The sequence below is a fragment of the Pseudophryne corroboree genome, chromosome 10 (assembly GCF_028390025.1).
Source record: "Pseudophryne corroboree isolate aPseCor3 chromosome 10, aPseCor3.hap2, whole genome shotgun sequence".
NCBI lineage: Eukaryota > Metazoa > Chordata > Amphibia > Anura > Myobatrachidae > Pseudophryne > Pseudophryne corroboree.
The window spans coordinates 127,999,987-128,014,353 of NC_086453.1; the positions used below are offsets into that span (position 1 = coordinate 127,999,987).

Genomic DNA, 14,367 nt, shown 5'->3' on the forward strand with positions numbered 1-14,367 from the left:
TTTGGAATCCGCATCACCTGACCACTGTCGCGTCCATAACCCTCTTCTGGCAGAAATGGACAGCGCACTTACTCTTGATGCCAGAGTGCAAATATCCCTCTGTGCATCTCGCATATATAGAAATGCATCCTTTAAATGCTCTATAGTCAATAATATACTGTCCCTGTCCAGGGTATCAATATTTTCAGTCAGGGAATCCGACCAAGCCACCCCAGCACTGCACATCCAGGCTGAGGCGATTGCTGGTCGCAGTATAATACCAGTATGTGTGTATATACTTTTAAGGATATTTTCCAGCTTCCTATCAGCTGGTTCCTTGAGGGCGGCCGTATCAGGAGACGGTAACGCCACTTGTTTTGATAAGCGTGTGAGCGCCTTATCTACCCTAGGGGGTGTTTCCCAACGCGCCCTAACCTCTGGCGGGAAAGGGTATAATGCCAATAATTTTTTAGAAATTAGCAGTTTTTTATCGGGGGAAACCCACGCTTCATCACACACCTCATTTAATTCATCTGATTCAGGAAAAACTACGGGTAGTTTTTTCACACCCCACATAATACCCTTTTTTGTGGTACTTGTAGTATCAGAAATGTTCAAAACCTCCTTCATTGCCGTGATCATGTAACGTGTGGCCCTACTGGAAAATACGTTTGTTTCCTCACCGTCGACACTGGAGTCAGTGTCCGTGTCTGGGTCTGTGTCGACCATCTGAGGTAACGGGCGCTTTAGAGCCCCCGACGGTGTTTGAGACGCCTGTACAGGTAATAACTGATTTGCCGGCTGTCTCATGTCGTCAACAGTCTTTTGTAAAGTGCTGACGCTATCACGTAATTCCTTCCATAAGACCATCCAGTCAGGTGTCGACTCCCTAGGGGGTGACATCACTATTACAGGCAATTGCTCCGCCTCCATACCATTTTCCTCCTCATACATGTCGACACAACGTACCGACACACAGCACACACACAGGGAATGCTCTGATAGAGGACAGGACCCCACTAGCCCTTTGGGGAGACAGAGGGAGAGTTTGCCAGCACACACCAGAGCGCTATATATATATATATATATATATATATATATATATATATATATATATATATATATATATATATATATATATATATACAGATACATATTACCGGCACTCCTTAGGGTGGCTATTGCATTTCTGTGCTGGTTGCCCTCACAAACGGAAATAGATAACATCAAGTGGTGCGGCACTCCAGACGAAAAAAATTTCTCATAACGGCAGTGTTAGCAGCAACGTTTCAATGCCTTTATTGTGGCATTTTCATCAGGCTTTTAGACAAAGACATACAAAGATTCTTACCTTATATCCCCACCCGTCAGTAAGTGATGCCGTTCGGGTAGCGGGACCACGCACCCGTCCCGGCGGCTTCTAATGATGACGTCATCACGTCTCACGCTCTACGGCGCAGCCGGTGACCCATCACACTGTTTCCTTAGCAACTGTAAACACATATACAAATACATACAGGGCTATAGTTGCGTGTGACATAAAAACAATCTCGTATATCTAGACAATAAAAACTGACCTATTTCATTATTAACGGTATATTACCGAGAGTGAGCAAGTAATACTAATGCAATATCAATCATAAATAGACAGCACTCCAATATAATGATTGCCTACCATATATATCGGAACCTTAGTAAATTCACACTGATTACCGGGTGTAACTCATATGAACTAAGGTGTAATAGAGGCATATATATCTCTGTTGTAAACCTAGACTCATTGGCTCTTAGTTAATTCTCTGTAAGATATGCCCCTTAAAATTTATAAAAAATTAAGAATTATGTGCTGATGATATTGACGAACCCAGATAAATTGTATACCTAGCTATGTTTTTATTATGTATGGCTACTGATCCACCCATTACAAAAAGTTATTGAGGCCCAAATGTTCATTGAGTCCTCTGGGTGCTAGGGTTCCCATTCGATGGATCCATCGGGATTCCATCTGTAGCAGCTTGAGGCCTCTATTGCCTCCACGTATGTTAAGGGGTACATGGTCAATCATCCTATATCGGATAGATGTTAAATTATGTCTGGCTTCCGAGAAGTGTCTAGCGACCGGTTGGTCACTACCTCCCGTAGCCAGGGCCTTCCTGATAGCGGATCTATGCGCATAGGATGATTGACCATGTACCCCTTAACATACGTGGAGGCAATAGAGGCCTCAAGCTGCTACAGATGGAATCCCGATGGATCCATCGAATGGGAACCCTAGCACCCAGAGGACTCAATGAACATTTGGGCCTCAATAACTTTTTGTAATGGGTGGATCAGTAGCCATACATAATAAAAACATAGCTAGGTATACAATTTATCTGGGTTCGTCAATATCATCAGCACATAATTCTTAATTTTTTATAAATTTTAAGGGGCATATCTTACAGAGAATTAACTAAGAGCCAATGAGTCTAGGTTTACAACAGAGATATATATGCCTCTATTACACCTTAGTTCATATGAGTTACACCCGGTAATCAGTGTGAATTTACTAAGGTTCCGATATATATGGTAGGCAATCATTATATTGGAGTGCTGTCTATTTATGATTGATATTGCATTAGTATTACTTGCTCACTCTCGGTAATATACCGTTAATAATGAAATAGGTCAGTTTTTATTGTCTAGATATACGAGATTGTTTTTATGTCACACGCAACTATAGCCCTGTATGTATTTGTATATGTGTTTACAGTTGCTAAGGAAACAGTGTGATGGGTCACCGGCTGCGCCGTAGAGCGTGAGACGTGATGACGTCATCATTAGAAGCCGCCGGGACGGGTGCGTGGTCCCGCTACCCGAACGGCATCACTTACTGACGGGTGGGGATATAAGGTAAGAATCTTTGTATGTCTTTGTCTAAAAGCCTGATGAAAATGCCACAATAAAGGCATTGAAACGTTGCTGCTAACACTGCCGTTATGAGAAATTTTTTTCGTCTGGAGTGCCGCACCACTTGATGTTATATATATATATATATATATATATATATATACAGGGATAACCTTATATAAGTGTTTTTCCCTTATATAGCTGCTGTATTGATTTATCTGCCAAATTAGTGCCCCCCCTCTCTTGTTTTACCCTGTTTCTGTAGTGCAGGACTGCAGGGGAGAGTCAGGGAGCTTCCCTCCAACGGAGCTGTGAGGGAAAATGGCGCCAGTGTGCTGAGGAGATAGGCCGCCGAGAAGGGGGCGGAGCCTTTCTCCCGCTTTTTTAAGGAAAAACTGGCAGGGGTTAAATGCATCCATATAGCCCAGGAGCTATATGTGATGTATTTTTTGCCATCTAAGGTATTTTTATTGCGTCTCAGGGCGCCCCCCCCCCAGCGCCCTGCACCCTCAGTGACCGGAGTGTGAAGTGTGCTGAGAGCAATGGCGCACAGCTGCGGTGCTGTGCGCTACCTTATTGAAGACAGGACGTCTTCTGCCGCCGATTTTCCGGACCTCTTCTGCTCTTCTGGCTCTGTAAGGGGGACGGCGGCGCGGCTCTGGGACCCATCCATGGCTGGGCCTGTGATCGTCCCTCTGGAGCTAATGTCCAGTAACCTAAGAAGCCCAATCCACTCTGCACGCAGGTGAGTTCGCTTCTTCTCCCCTTAGTCCCTCGATGCAGTGAGCCTGTTGCCAGCAGGACTCACTGAAAATAAAAAAACCTAATTTAAACTTTTACTCTAAGCAGCTCAGGAGAGCCACCTAGATTGCACCCTTCTCGTTCGGGCACAAAAATCTAACTGAGGCTTGGAGGAGGGTCATAGGGGGAGGAGCCAGTGCACACCAGCTAGTCCTAAAGCTTTTACTTTTGTGCCCAGTCTCCTGCGGAGCCGCTATTCCCCATGGTCCTTTCGGAGTTCCCAGCATCCACTAGGACGTCAGAGAAAATAAGATTTTACTTACCGATAAATCTATTTTTCATAGTCCGTAGTGGATGCTGGGGACTCCGTCAGGACCATGGGGATTAGCGGCTCCGCAGGAGACAGGGCACAAAAAGTAAGCTTTTAGGATCACATGGTGTGTACTGGCTCCTCCCCCTATGACCCTCCTCCAAGCCTCAGTTAGGTACTGTGCCCAGACGAGCGTACACAATAAGGAAGGATCTTGAATCCCGGGTAAGACTCATACCAGCCACACCAATCACACCGTACAACCTGTGATTTGAACCCAGTTAACAGTATGATAACAACGAAGGAGCCTCTGAAAAGATGGCCCACAACAATAATAACCCGATTTTTGTAACAATAATTATGTACAAGTAATGCAGACAATCCGCACTTGGGATGGGCGCCCAGCATCCACTACGGACTATGAGAAATAGATTTATCGGTAAGTAAAATCTTATTTTCGCTAACGTCCTAGTGGATGCTGGGGACTCAGTCAGGACCATGGGGATTATACCAAAGCTCCCAAACGGGCGGGAGAGTGCGGATGACTCTGCAGCACCGAATGAGAGAACTCCAGGTCCTCCTCAGCCAGGGTATCAAATTTGTAGAATTTTACAAACGTGTTCCCGCCTGACCACGTAGCTGCTCGGCAAAGTTGTAAAGCCGAGACCCCTCGGGCAGCCGCCCAAGATGAGCCCACCTTCCTTGTGGAATGGGCATTTACAGATTTTGGCTGTGGCAGGCCTGCCACAGAATGTGCATGTTGAATTGTACTACAAATCCAACGAGCAATAGTCTGCTTAGAAGCAGGAGCACCCAGCTTTTTGGGTGCATACAATATAAACAGCAAGTCAGACTTTCTGACTCCAGCCGTCCTGGAATTATATATATATATATATATATATATATATATATATATTTTCAGGGCCCTGACAACGTCTAGCAACTTGGAGTCCTCCAAGTCCCTAGTAGCCGCAGGCACCACAATAGGTTGTTTCAGGTGAAACGCTGACACCACCTTAGGAAGAAACTGGGGACGAGTCCCAGTTCTGCCCCGTCCGAATGGAAAATCAAATATGGGCTTTTGTAAGACAAAGCCGCCAATTCTGACAATCGCCTGGCCGAGGCCAGGGCCAACAGCATGGTCACTTTCCATGTGAGATATTTCAAATCCACAGATTTGAGCGGTTCAAACCAATATGATTTGAGGAATCCCAACACTACTTTTGAGATCCCACGGTGCCACTGGAGGCACAAAAGGGGCTGTATATGCAATACTCCCTTGACAAATGTCTGGACTTCAGGAACTGAAGCCAATTCTTTCTGGAAGAAAATCTACAGGGCCGAAACTTGAACCTTAATGGACCCCCATTTGAGGCTCATAGACACTCCTGTTTTCAGGAAGTGCAGAAATCGACCTAGTTGAAATTTCTTCGTGGGGCCTTCCTGGCCTCACCCACGCAACATATTTTCACCACATGTGGTGATAACGTTGTGCGGTCACCTCCTTCCTGGCTTTGACCAGGGTAGGTATGACCTCTTCCGGAATGCCTTTTCCCTTAGAATCCGGCGTTCAACCGCCATGCCGTCAAACGCAGCCGCGGTAAGTCTTGGAACAGACATGGTACTTGCTGAAGCAAGTCCCTTCTTAGCTCCTGAGGCCATTAGTCCTCTGTGAGCATCTCTTGAAGTTCCGGGTACCAAGTCCCTCTTGGCCAATCCGGAGCCACGAGTATAGTTCTTACTCCTCTACGTCTTATAATTCTCAATACCTTGGTTATGAGAAGCAGAGGAGGGAACACATACACCGACTGTTACACCCACGGTGTTACCAGGACATCCACAGCTATCGCCTGAAGGTCTCGTGACCTGGCGCAATACCTGTCCCGTTTTTTTTTCCGGGCGGGACGCCATCATGTCCACCTTTGGTCTTTCCCAACGGTTCACAATCATGCGGAAAACTTCCCTATGAAGTTCCCACTCTCCCGGGTGGAGGTCGTGCCTGCTGAGGAAGTCTGCTTCCCAGTCGTCCACTCCCGGAATGAACACTGCTGACAGTGCTATCACATGATTTTCCGCCTAGCGAAAAATCCTTGCAGTTTTGCCACTGCCCTCCTGCTTCTTGTGCCGCCCTTTCTGTTTACGTGGGCGACTGCCGTGATGTTATCCCACTGGATCAATACCGGCTGACCTTGAAGCAGAGGTCTTGCTAAGTTTAGAGCATTATAAATTTGCTCTTAGCTCCAGTATATTTATGTGGAGAGAATTCTCCAGACTTGATCACACTCCCTGGAAATTTTTTCCCTGTGTGACTGCTCCCCAGCCTCTCAGGCTGGCCTCCGTGGTCACCAGCATCCAATCCTGAATGCCGAATCTACGGCCCTCTAGAAGATGAGCACTCTGTAATCACCACAGGAGAGACACCCTTGTCCTTGGATATAGGGTTATCCGCTGATGCATCTGAAGATGCGATCCGGACCATTTGTCCAGCAGATCCCACTGAAGAGTTCTTGCGTGAAATCTGCCGAATGGAATCGCTTCGTAATAAGCCACCATTTTTACCAGGACTCTTGTGCAATGATGCACTGACACTTTTCCTGGTTTTAGGAGGATCCCGATTAGCTCGGATAACTCCCTGGCTTTCTCCTCTGGGAGAAACACCTTTTTCTGGACTGTGTCCAGAATCATCCCTAGGACCAGCAGACGTGTCGTCGGAACAACTGCGGTTTTGGAATAATAGGATTTTGGTACTTACCAGGTAAATCCTTTTCTTTGAATCCATAGGGGGCACTGGAGTACTCTTGGGATATGGACGGGCGGAGCCGAACAAAGGCACTGAATATTCAAATTTAGGACCCTCCCACCCCTCCATATCCCCGAGTACCTCAGTGTACTGTCTCAGTGTTTTTTACTGAGCGAACAGGAACGATATAGAGAGGTTGACAATGGAGAATACCTATAACATAACGGACAACAACAATGTTGACCCATAACCTTACTGTCAACTAAACAGTTGACACCATAACCGATAGAACTTTATAATTTGAACCAATCGGTGAAAATGTGTTACCATAAGCTCCTCTGAGCTTAATATCAATCAAGTAAAACTTGTTACCCTAAGCTCCCTTGAGCTTAAAACAACCCAGGTAAAACTGCTCTGGGTGGGCGTCCAGTGCCCCCTATGGATTCAAAGAAAAGGATTTACCTGGTAAGTACCAAAATCCTATTTTCTTTATCATCCACTAGGGGTCACTGGAGTACTCTTGGGACGTACCAAAGCTTCCCTCGTGGGCGGGAGAGCTGTTTGATACTTGTAACAGTAGGCAGCCCAAAGCTAGATGCTGATGGCGCCACCATTTATAACGTGTAAACGTGCACAAACATGGTGCACATGAAGGCTATATAGCCGCGTTTTAGACACTCCACGACCCACTGGGTCTGACATTCCCACAGACCTGTGGGATGAGCTATTACTGACGCAGGCGATTGTAACTTAGCCTTAAAGTAAACCTGACTTGTAGTCATTATTATTACCCAACTGGATAATGTCTGCTAAGAAACTGGCTAACCCCAGTTGGCAGTATCATAGAGAACAAACAACGTATTCATATCACGTACTGTTGACGTTCGGGACATATATAAACGCGTAATGCGTGTACCACATTCAGAATTCTAGAATGTGCTGTCCACACAGGAAACCCCTATTGGTATATTGATGTGAAGAATACGAAAGCGTGATTCGTCCGAAGATCTGCTTTGTCATGAGAAAACTCAAATACGGTGGCTTGGAATACAAGGCACCCAAATATGAAAACAAAACCCTTGCCGAAGCCAAGGCTATAAGAAAATTGTTTTCCAAAGTGAGAAACTTAATTCCCATTTGTTGAAAGGGTTCAAAATATGAAAACTGTAAGAAATCTGAACCCAACTTCAAGTCGCCTGGCGCTGTAGGTGGGATAAATAGAGTGTGAACTTTGATGACACCTTGTAGAAAGATGTGTACAGACGCCAATAGAGGCAAACGTCTTTGACAATAAGTTTATCACACAGATACCTGCACTCTTCGTGCAGATCAACGCAGTTTTCCATCCCACCCCGTTTAACAGAATACGGGTTACTTGAAGGATGATGTTGGAAACTTCCGAGGTTTACCACCTATGTAAGCACACGAAATTTTGTAAAAATGAGCTGCCTTAAACGGCTTACTATTTCGTAACATGGTTAGTATAACCGATACTGTAATGCTCAATTTCTTAAGAGGGCGTTTGCACCCTCACCCCGTCAACCGCAGCTGCGGTACATAGATAATAGGTACATAGGTAACTATGGGTAAACTAACGTTCCCTGATGTAACAGGTTGGACGTATTATGAGCGGGCCAAGATCGTGTGCAAGTATTCCTTGAAAATTCGAGAAGCAAACTTCTCCGAAACCCATGAGCTACCACCAGTATGACTGTGACAAACTGTCTTATGAGCCGTTTTGACAACGGAGAGAACAGCGGAAACTGGTGGAGCCAGATACACGATGCTGAATGACCACATGAATGTGAGCGACTCCACCGCCACTGCCCTTGTGATCTGTTTTGTACACATACTGAGCTTTTGTAATTGTGGCGAGATGCCATCATGTATACTTGAGGGTAACCCCCTTCTGTGGACTCACATATGAAACACCTCTGGATTTAATGTCCAGTTTTCAGGATCCAAATCCTGACGGGTGAGATCCTCTGTCTAACAGATGTCCACTCACGTAATGTGACATTTTCACATAATGGTGTTCTAAGCCATTGAGGATTTGAGTCACATGCCGCATTACCATGCGGCTTCTTGGTTCTCACTGGTTGTTGTGTATGCAACTGCCGTTGCCTTGTTTGACTGCTTAAGGCCAGCGTGAGACAGGCATCAAACATTTACCTGAAACTCATGGTTGTTCCTCTCCACAGAAATCTTTAGTAAAAGGCAAAAGATTTATTCGTTCTGAAGAGAAACCAGAGTATATACCTGGTCAGACTGAAAGCGAATCATGTATTGCATTGTAAAATGCACAGAGTTCTAGGACCTTTATCGACAGCAATCTGTCGTGTTTTAGAACCTTTGTTGCTGATTTTAACTACAAATCCTGACCCTCTGCGACTGTCGTCCAGAGTATATGCACCCTTTTCCCTCTGTGGGAAACGCGAGTGAAGGGTGGCGAACTAAATTGAAAACACATCTTTATTCTTAATAGGTGAATACACCAATGTACCGCTAGTGTGCGTGTTTTGCACTAATTACTAGACGTACATTTGTTATTGCTGGTGTAGTAGGTAAAAGTCTTTGATTTATAATCTTACCTAGGAATTGACATCGTTTAGACGGAATTAGATGCGATTGTTTTCGAACTTGATCTGCTACCGCAGTATACCTTAGTAGCGCAAGTTAGAGGAACTTTGTTGAGACAGAGTTCTTATGAGCAGATCATCTAAGGTAGAGAAACTCTGTTGAGACAGAGTTCTTATGTGAGATGAGCTATCATCCCCAACATAACTTTGGTAAATACCCGAGGCGATAAGCAACGGTAGACCCGAAATGGATAATGGTTGTGGCGATTTGCAAACGCTAGAACCCGTGAAGATCAAACCGGAATGGGTAAATACGCATTGTGAAGATCAAGTGCCATTATGCCACGTTGTGCTCCAATAAACAAATACTAACCGCAGAAAATTCATTTTCCCACTGCAGTAAGTGACCTGCTGATTGAGATTGCGACAGAGCCGTCTGGTTTTGCTCAAACAGAGGGAATATGTAACCCTGACTCTGTTGGTATACTACTGCTTGGATTATAAAGACAGCTGAAACCCAGCAGAGACTAAATGGCAACCTGCCAAACCGGTCGACAGAGCCAGTATTGTCCTTTAATCTGTAAATAGCTGAGACATCCATGAATTGAAGTCTGGAAACCCCTCAAAGTAACATGTAAAGACGCGCTTCCACAATTGGAAAAGAGGTCATCAAACCACTGGCTTGCTGACTGTAGCGTCCTGACGTTACAAGGCGTGACTGTTTTGTACACCCGCCTTTGAAAAACGGAAGTCTAAAGGGATTAAACGCCGGTACCAGTATTCCGTTTTGATACTGGATGCGGTAATGGCTGAATATCAAATTTAGGACCAACCAAGCTCTGTCCTAGTCGTGCTGAACTAGCTACGATGAAAAACAGGCGTTAGTAGAGGCTTTACAGATATACTCTGCAGCTTCTTTTAACAGTGATCTCATAGTTTCCATACCTAGAGACTAATGACCCAAATGTATCCTGGGTCTTTAAAATGTTTAACACAGACGCATTTGCCAATGGCGGATCGCGTTATTTTGAAACGATTAAATAGTGGTCAAAGTCCACTAATATTTTCTAAAAAACAAATGGAGGCCTTGACTCACTGGTTTTTAGCAATGTATGTTGCCCAAAACCCCCGCACTATATAAGTGCTGGTGTAATGCACCCTTCTCACTCGAAGTTTCTGCATCAACCCTGGTACCCAAAGGAACTTGGCCCTTTGAAAAGACTATCTTTAGTTATAGCAGGCGGAGTACTTCCGAGACTCCGATATTACCGCTGTTTTAATTTGAATTGCCAATGCTTAACATAGGACCGTTAAAAATTATTTTTAGTCTGCGCTAGAGCCTTACTAGCTATGCAGACTGACACCACAATAGGCAACAGACAGACACTTGCACAACTTGTTGAAGTTCTTTTGTGTCATATATATATTTTTGTTGCTGAAAAGCATATTAAGGCCAGCCGTAGCCAGGCTATGAAACACATGGTTATTTCTCTCTACGGACATCTTTAGCAACAGGCGAAAGATTTATTAGATCTGAAGAGAAACCAGAGTATTCTTTATGTGAAAAGCAGTTCACATGTGCAATCCGAACTACATTCCCACTAACACCCCCTTTGCCTCTGGTGGCTTAGAGATGTAGGGCAGGAATGTTCTAGAATTATAAACTGGAAGAAACTGTAATGATTAAAAATGGCCCCCATGCCATGCATACACTGAAAAGCACAGGACCTGCTGCAGTGTTAATATATATAGACATAATAGCCTATTATACAGGTAATATAGGCTTAATAGCCTATTAAAGTGTGATAATCACATTCCAGTTAATAGAACACTTATGACATCAAATGGCAGCCTACAGAAACAGGAAGCATGCCATCCATACAATTAGAAACATATTTTAGGACATGCTCTGTGAAAACTATGTCTTATTAACCCATGCAGCCTTGGTGCTGTTGCTATGGGTATTTACTCCCCCTTACCCCCGGTAGTCTCCCCTATGTTACCTGCAGCGGGAACGGGTGCAGGGAGAGCAGGGGAGCGCTGTGTATAGCGCCGGGGAGCCGTCCGGAAGAGCGGGCGGCGCCATGTATCATCAGCGTGCGGTGTCAGCGCTGGAAGAGCGGCCGGCGTCTGTGAGTGACGTGCGGCCGCTCTGTGCATGTTAGAAAGCGGGTACTTACTGTGGCTCGGGCGGCGCCTGTCCTACCTCGGTGCCGGGTAATCAGCGCTGGGAGAGCGGCCGGCGTCTCTGAGTGACGTGCGGCCGCTCTGAGCTTCCAGCGTAGTTAAGCGGGGCATATCAGCGGCGGCTTCAGCGGCGGCAAACCCCCACACAGCAGGGCGGCAGCGTGAGCTGACCGCCCTGACACCCCACCATTAGGACATGTGCCGCACCTCCTGTACGCTCCGTCCAGCTTGTGACGGGGCTTTCATCCTGGCTGTGACGGGGCTTTCTGTAAGCTCCGTCCAGTGTCAGACTGACTTCCATAGCGGCTGGGCATAGTGCGTATGAGCTCCCCCTGCTGTGCAGCCGGACGGAGCTCCGTATGCGCAGGAGGCATTAACCCCTACATAGCGGGGCGGCAGCCTGCGCTGACCGCCCCGTTTCCCCCAGCCTACCTTTCTGATCATGGCTGACGACTGCCTGTAGTCTTGGCTGTGGCGGGGCTTTTTATGTGTAAGCTCCGTCCAGCTCCAGTCAGCTTCCAGTAATCTATGGCTGCGACGGCTTCTTTGTGCAAGCCCGTCCAGCTTTTCCTGGCTGCTCTTTGTAGAAGCAGTGGGCTGTCTGTGGCTGTGAGGGTGCTCTTCGTGAGGACCGACACGCCATGCTGTCTGTGGCTGTGAGGGTGCTCTTTGTGAGGACCGACACGCCATGCGCTGCCCGTGCAGCGGCACTATCCCGGACCCATGTTTTTCCAGAAACTGGGAAGGGATGTGCTAGGTGTAAAAATAAAAATTAAAAATAAAAATTAAAAATAAAAATCCAAGTGTGGCTATACCACAAGCCGATGTTCGTGCTGTGAGCACCGAAAAAACACTGAGACAGTACACTGAGGTACTCGGGGATATGGAGGGGTGGGAGGGTCCTAAATTTGAATATTCAGTGCCTTTGTTCGGCTCCGCCCGTCCATATCCCAAGAGTACTCCAGTGACCCCTAGTGGATGATAAAGAAATTTAGAATCCACCCGTGTTGTCGTAGAACTACTTGAGATAGTGCTACTCCGACCTCCAACTGTTCTCTGGACCTTGTTCTTATCAGGAGGTCATCCATTTTCTTTGAAGACGAATCCTCATTTCGGTCATTACCTTGGTAAGGACCCGGGGTGCCTTGGACAATCCAACGGCATCGTCTGAAACTGATAGTGACAGTTCTGTACCACGAACCTGAGATACCCTTGGTGAGAAAGGCAAATTTTGGGACATGGAGGTAAGCATCCCTGATGTCCCGGGACACCATATAGTCCCCTTCTTCCCGGTTCGCTATCACTGCTCTGAGTGACTCCATCTGGATTTGAACCTTTGTAAGTGTTCAAATATTTCAGATTTAGAATAGGTCTCACCTAGCCTTCTGGCTTCAGTACCACAATATAGTGTGGAATAATACCCCTTTCCCTGTTGTAGGAGGGGTAATTTTATTATCACCTGCTGGGAATACAGCTTGTGAATTGTTTTCAATACTGCCTCCCTGTCGGAGGGAGACATTGGTACAGCAGACTACAGGAACCTGCGAGGGGGAAACGTCTCGACATTCCAATCTGTACCCCTTGGATACTACTTGTAGGATCCAGGGGTCCTGTACGGTCCTAGCGTCATGCTGAGAACTTGGTAGAAGCGGTGGAGGGCTTCTGTTCCTGGGAATGGGCTGCCTGCTGCAGTCTTCTTCCCTTTCCTCTATCCCTGGGCAGATATGACTCTTATAGGGACGAAAGGACTGAGGCTGAAAAGACGGTGTCTTTTTCTGCAGAGATGTGACTTAGGGTAAAAAACGGTGGATTTTCCAGCAGTTGCCGTGGCCACCAGGTCCCATGGACCGACCCCAAATAACTCCTCCCCTTTATACGGCAATACATCTTTGTGCCGTTTGGAATCTGCATCACCTGACCACTGTCGTGTCCATAAACATCTTCTTGCAGATATGGACATCGCATTTACTCTTGATGCCAGAGTGCAAATATCCCTCTGCGCATCTCGCATATATAGAAATGCATCTTTTAAATGCTCTATAGTCAATAAAATACTGTCCCTGTCAAGGGTATCAACATTTTTAGTCAGGGAATCCGACCAAGCCACCTCAGCTCTGCACATCCAGGCTGAGGCGATCGCTGGTCGCAGTATAACACCAGCATGTGTGTGTATACTTTTTAGGATATTTTCCAGCCTCCTATCAGCTGGCTCCTTAAGTACGGCCCTATCTGTAGATGGTACCGCCACTTGTTCTGATAAGCATGTGAGCGCCTTATCCACCCTAAGGGGTGTTTCCCAACGCGCCCTAACTTCTGGCGGGAAAGGGTATACCGCCAATAATTTTCTATCGGGGGAAACCCACGCATCATCACACACTTCATTTAATTTATCTGATTCAGGAAAAACTACAGGTAGTTTTTTCACATCCCACATAATACCCTTTTTTGTGGTACTTGTAGTATCAGAAATATGTAACACCTCCTTCATTGCCCTTAACGTGTGGCCCTAAAGGAAAATACGTTTGTTTCTTCACCGTCGACACTGAAATCAGTGTCCGTGTCTGGGTCTGTGTCGACCGACTGAGGTAAATGGGCGTTTTACAGCCCCTGACGGTGTTTGAGACGCCTGGACAGGTACTAATTTGATCGCCGGCCGTCTCATGTCGTCAACCGGCTTGCAGCGTGTTGACATTATCACGTAATTCCATAAATAAGCCATCCATTCCGGTGTCGACTCCCTAGAGAGTGACATCACCATTACAGGCAATTTGCTCCGCCTCCTCACCAACATTTTCCTCATACATGTCGACACACACGTACCGACATACAGCACACACATAGGGAATGCTCTGATAGAGGACAGGACCCACTAGCCCTTTGGGGAGACAGAGGGAGAGTTTGCCAGCACATACCAAAACGCTATAATTATACAGGGACAACCT

At 46.2% G+C, this 14,367-nt stretch overlaps 1 protein-coding gene, 1 non-coding gene and 1 pseudogene across 3 annotated transcripts in view; all 3 read right to left on the reverse strand.

Moving 5' to 3' along the window:
• Positions 1 to 14,367, reverse strand: part of TSEN34 (tRNA splicing endonuclease subunit 34) — a 68,593-nt gene that overhangs the window by 22,183 nt on the left and 32,043 nt on the right. The window lies entirely within an intron of this gene.
• LOC134967905 (U5 spliceosomal RNA) lies at positions 8,800 to 8,914 on the reverse strand. Its single transcript, XR_010189246.1, has one exon. It is a non-coding gene; the product is annotated as a U5 spliceosomal RNA (small nuclear RNA).
• On the reverse strand, positions 10,706 to 10,791 carry LOC134967969 (U5 spliceosomal RNA; annotated as a pseudogene).